Below are 6136 nucleotides of genomic sequence, written 5' to 3' on the forward strand. Positions count from 1 at the left end.
AGGCAGGAGATTGGAGAGTCCTTTCCTAGAGGAAAGATCTACAGATACTGACATCTGAGGATCTGCCCACAAAACTCAGCTCACTCTAAAGTGAAACACCCCCACATATAGAGGCCCCGAACATTTAAGGTCTTACTCTTAAATATAACCAGAAAACCAAAGATCACCTGACATTTAAGAAAGGCCTTATATAGCCGTGTTAATATCTACCCTGAACGTTGAGTCAATAAAAAATTATAACTCCACTAGGAGCATGGAATCAAAGGCATCAGTTCTTCCATCTTCCTTATTCATCATCCAGCTTTACATGCATGCAAGGTGATTGAAAACACCATGGCTTGGGTCAGGTGCACGTTAGTCTTCAAGGTGACATCTTTGCTTTTCAACACTTTAAAGAGGTCTTTTGCAGCAGATTTGCCCAACGCAATGCGTCTTTTGGTTTCTTGACTGCTGCTTCCATGGCTGCTGATTGTGGATCCAAGGAAAATGAAATCCTTGATGACTTCAGTATTTTCTCTATTTATCATGATGTTGCTTATTGGTCCATTTGTCAGGATCTTTGTTTTCTTTACGTTGAGGTGTAATCTATACTGAAGGCTGTGGTCTTTGATCTTCATCAGTAAGTACTTCAAGTCCTCTTCCCTTTCAGCAAGCAAGTTTGTGTCATCTGCATAATGCAGGTTGTTAATGAGTCTTCCTCCAATCTTGATGCCCCGTTCTTCTTCATAGAGTTCAGCTATGTCAGCTAGGATTATTGAATATACCACGGGCTGCCAAAAGAATGAAAAAGTCTGTCTTGGAAGAAGTACAACCAGAATGCTCCTTGAAGCAAGAATGGCAAGATTATCTCACATAATTTGGACAAGTTATCAGGAAGGATCAGTTCCTGGAGAAGGACATCATGCTTGGTAGAGAGTCAGCAAAAAAGAAGACCCTTAACAAGATGGATTGACACAATGGCTGCAACAATGGACTCAAGCATAAAGATGATTGTGGGTATGGCGCAGGACCAGGCAGTATTTCCTTTTGTTGTACATAGGGTCGCTATGAGTTGGAACCAACTCGATGGCACCCAACAACAACAACAACAGCATAGAAATAGCATTGAAAGCCAAATTCTCATGGTCCATATTAAGGGGTCAATATATAATGTCCAAAACGAATAAATCAAGAAATATTAAAGAAAGCATTTTATTTAAAAACAGGTGAACAGTACGAGAAACAGCTAAAAGAGTTTGAAGTGATTGCCTCTGGGAAAGAGGACTTGTGGCAGAAGAGGCTGCTGTTTTTGTTAAAAGACTTACAGTACTAATTAACCTTTTTTTATTGAGATATAATTCACGTATCATAAAATTCACCATTTTATTTTGTACAATTCAGTGGTTTTTAGAATATTCACAAGGTTGTGTAGCCACCATCACTCTCTAATTCCAGAACAACATCTCACCTCATACCCATTAGCAGTTACTCTCCAATCCCCTAACAAACCAAAGACAGAGAGAGAGAGAAGCTCTTAAGAAAAACAAAAATTGTATAAGAAAAGAAATTTAATACATAATATATATTTACTACTTGGTTCATCAGAAAACAAGTTTTATTCATCATAATAAAGTGAACACTGAAGAACAGTAAACATTGAATAAATATATTGGTAGCCTGAGAGAAGGGTAAACCGGAAGCAAAGGAAAGTATAGAACGAATCTTTATCTTCCACAGTAGGAACTCAAAACACAAATTACAAATTAAAAAAAAAATAAGAAATTGCAATTACGATAAAGACTACTGTTACCTATTCAATATCCGTTCTCCCTTTCTTATTTACTGACAGACACCGGTTTTATTTGGGATGGCAGAGTACTCAGCTACAAATTACATTTCCCAGTCTTCCTTGCAGTGGGGGTGGCCTATAATACAGTTCTCACAGTTGAAATGCAAGCAGAAGCACCCTGGGGGTGACACTGAAGTGTCAGCAGAGTCCAGAGGGGTGACTCAACTGGCATTTTCCCTTTTTTCCCTTTACCCTCCCACTTCTTCCTGCCTGAAATGAGGATAGAATGGCTAGAGCTCTCACAACTATAATGAAGGACTGAGACAGAGGTAGAGGGTCACATCCAAAAGATGACAGCTCTAAACGAGAAAGCCGTAAGGAGTCTGGTCCTTTGGTATGATGAAGCTACTGTCATAATTTGGACTTCTTTTTATGTCAAAGAAAAATAACACCCTAACTTGTTTGAGCACTGTTATGGATTGAATTGTGTCCTCCAAAAAAAATGCGCATCAACTTGGCTAGTCTATGATTCCCACTGTTGTGTTGATTGTTCACCATTTTGTCATCTGATATGATTTTCCTATGTGTTATAAATTCTACGTCTATGATGTTAATGAGAAAGAATTAGAGGAAGTTATGTTAATGAAGCAGGACTCAATCTACAAGATGAGGTTGTGTTTTAAGTCAATGTTTTTTGAGATATAAAAGAGAGAAGCAAGCAGAGGGACAGAGGGACCTCATACCACAAAGAATGAAGCAGGAGAGAAGCGCATCGTTTGGACCTGGCGTCCCTGAGCTGAGAAGCTCCTAGATCAGGAGAAGATTGATGACAAGGACCTTCCTTCCCCCAGCATGGACAGAGAGAGAAAGCCTTCCCCTTGTGCTGGCTTCCTGAATTTGGACATCTAGTCTCCTAAACTATGAGGGAATAAATTTCTCTTTGTTGAAGCCATCCACTTGTGGTATTTCTGTTATAGTGGCACTAAATGACTAAGACAAGCACCATTTTCAGATTTGTGTTACTAGTGCACTTCCTAATTGATAATCAATATAAACAACAACAACAAAATAGTTGCCATCAAGTCAATTCCAACTCATGGTGACCCCATGTGTGTCAGAGTAGAACTGTGCTCCAAAGGGTTTTTAATGCCTGATACAGGACTTTCTTCCAAGGCGCCTCTGGGTGGACTCGAACCTCCAACCTTTGGGTTGGCAGCCAAACATAACTGTTTGTACCACCAAAGTACTTCAGTAATCAATATATGTACATATAATAGTTAAGGTAGGCAAAACTGTACCAAACAAGTGTCAAAATGTGCAGTGGTTCAAACATATCAGAAGTTTATTTCTTCTTACACAGCTGTACTGAGTGGGTGGAAGCAGACTGGTGGGTTGGTCTTCCTTCTCTCTTTTATTCAGACGTTTGGGAAGACAGAGGCTCTTTAGCATATGGCTTCAGTATATGGCTTCAAAGTCCTCCTGGAGGTCATCTCCATTCCAGGCAGGCCCGGAGGAGACAGGTAAGAGAAGAGCACACGTGTGATTTGAGAGGCCAGACCTAGAACTGGCAGTTAGCTCTTCTGCTCACTGTCGTTGGCTAAACTCAGTCACATGACTGTGTCTAACTACAAGGATGGGGGCAGGGGCATGCTGAGAAATGAGGTTGGGTGTGTGCCCAGGAAAAAGAGGAGAACCTGGATTTTGGAAAGTCTCTGTTATGGCATATGAATTAGAAATACAGAGGTAACCAACTAAATGGGCAACTCCTGCCCAAAAGTAAGATGAGAAGACAGAAAGGGACAGGAAAGTGAACAAACGGACATGGGGAAACTGGGATAGAAAGAGGGAGAGTGCCGTCATACTGAGGGGATTGCAACCAATGTCACAAAATAGTTTGTACATAAATTTTTGAATGAGAAACTAATTTGCGCTATAAACTCTCACCTAAAGCACAATAAAATTGAAAAAAAAAAAAAAGAGAGAGAATAAAGAAACAACAACCAAAATAAATAAATACTTAACCACCTGGGTACAAGCTAAAAAAAAAAAAATCAAGAAATACAGAGGTAACCCTCAGAAGAAATAGCTTACAGAGTTGAAAGTTACCTCTGGGGAACAGGACGGGGCGGGGGCGGGGGGTGGGAGTACGGCAGGGCAGGGCAGGGCAGGGGACTGCCGGGTCTTGTTAAAAGCGGCATTTTAATACTATTTTTACAATAATTTATAAATATTGCATTGCAAAAGTAAGTACAAACTAATTTATGAAAATAAAGCAAAAGCCTCCTTTCTGAGCTTGCAGCTAGTTTGCAGTGCCATGGCTAAACACACCAAGAAGGTCAGGATCATCGGTAAACATGGGACCTGTTATGGCACCTCCCTCAGGAAAATGGTGAAGAAAATTGAAATCAGCCAGCATGCAAGTACACTTGCTCCTTCTGTGGCAAAACCAAGATGAAGTGACGAGCTGTGGGATCTGGCACTGTGGTTCCTTCATGAGAACAGTAGCCAGTGGGGCCTGGACCTATGCCACTACTTCTGCAGTCACAGTACAATCTGCCCTCAGAAGACTGAAGGGATTGAAAAGCAATAGAGCGCCACCATTGGAAACATCTTTAGCCTATACTATGGAGCTCTGAGGAAATCCTGGTGGCGTAGTGGTTAAGTGCTATGGCTGCTAACCAAAGGGTTGGGAGTTCAGATCTGCCAGGTGCTCCTTGGAAACTCTATGGGGCAGTTCTACTCTGCCCTATAGGGTCGCTATGAGTTGGGATCAACTCGATGGCACTGGGTTTGGTTTTTTTTTTTTTTATGGAGCTCTGATGGCACAGTGGTTAAGTGTTTGGCTGCTAACCAAAAGAACAGCAGCTGGAACCCACCAGCTGCTCTACAGGAGAAAGATGTGGCAGTCTGCTTCCTTAAAGATTAAACAACCCAAAACCAAACCCATTGGCATCAAGTCAATTCTGACTCACAGCAACCCTATGGGACAGAGTTGAACTGCCCATAGGGTTTCCAAAGAGTGGCTGGTGGATTCAAACTGCTGACCTTTTAGTTAGCAGCCAAGCTCTTAACCACTGTACCACCAGGGCTCCCCTTAAAGATTATAGCCTTGGAAATCCAGTGGGGCAGTTCCACTGTCCTATAGGGTCGCTATGACTAAGAAGCTTAGCCTATAATAAGTGGGTTAATTTATATAACAGAAAATAAAATAAATAAAGCAAAAAATAAAAAAGTTCAGCCACATTTCCTCTTGCATGCTTGTCTCTTCCACATCTACCAATCTGACCAAGGGTGAGGACCGTTTCTTAATCATATCCATCTTCCTTCTTCTTCTCCAGAGACCCACTCAGGGCCAGGTGCAGGTAAGTACTTAGAAAGAATGTTGAACAGAATGGCATCATGCCCCCCTTGCTTGCAGTGGTCTCGCAGTCAGCTCACAGCTGCTCATTCTTCCCACGTGTCCAGCCTGGAGGGTCCGTGCTGTAGCATGCACCACTTCAGTCCTGAGAGGCTGGCCCAATTCCAGGGCCCTAGTACTCATTGCTCGGTGAAGCCAGAGGAATGCCCGTAGCGGATGAGCACATTCCCAGCAAGGGCGCGAATGTCAGTGAAATCACTGCAGCTTCCTGGAGGGAGTAAAATACCGTGGCCCCACCCCCGGCCAGAAGATGCTGGTTGGTAGAAGAACAGAGAGAGATTTTCCAGCATGCAGAGCCCTTGCAAGTTACTCTATCCAGGGTCATTACTACTGGAATGCTGCTTTATCTTTGCCTTCGACTTCCAACACTGTGAGACTGCATTTGTAAGAAAAGGTCTTCTGGCATCCTCACTTGCCCGATGATGGAATGGGCTGCCGTGGGAAGTTATGAGATTGCTGCTTGGAAACTGGATAGCTAGTTGGCAGGAATGTTGTGGAGGTGGTGAGGAAGACTCCCAGCCCCGAGATGCTGTGATTCTTTGGTGCCCAATTTCCCCAGGACGCTGTCAGAGGTACGCAATCTGATGCGGCTTTCGCAATACAGCTGTTGAGATTAGTGATGCAAGTTCATTTGGACGAAAACTGTGGCCAATGAGAAGGACCCTAGGCTGTTGAGGCTACTGCTGGGGCTTGAAGGGTGTCCTGACTCATGCTTCACAGGCCCTGCCAGCATTTCAGAGGGAAGCGATGTACTTCTTCCTCCGTTCATCCCCTAAAGGTAGGCGTCTGGTCTTCAGCTTTCCTCTTTCATTCCACATAACCCTCTTGGGAAATCTCAGCCACAACCGTGGCTTCAGCCCCCACCTCTCTGATGATTACTCCTAGCTCTGTCTCCAGTATTGACCCCATCGCTAAGCAACAGACCCATCTGGCCAACAGCTTGTTGGATA

At 43.1% G+C, this 6136-nt stretch overlaps 1 pseudogene; it reads left to right on the top strand.

The window, feature by feature from the left end:
• The first annotated feature begins 4027 nt into the window (after positions 1–4027).
• Positions 4028–4540, top strand: LOC111749874 (large ribosomal subunit protein eL43-like; annotated as a pseudogene).
• Positions 4541–6136: the final 1596 nt, after the last annotated feature.

This window comes from Loxodonta africana, chromosome 9 (assembly GCF_030014295.1).
Source record: "Loxodonta africana isolate mLoxAfr1 chromosome 9, mLoxAfr1.hap2, whole genome shotgun sequence".
Classification (NCBI taxonomy): Eukaryota; Metazoa; Chordata; class Mammalia; order Proboscidea; family Elephantidae; genus Loxodonta; species Loxodonta africana.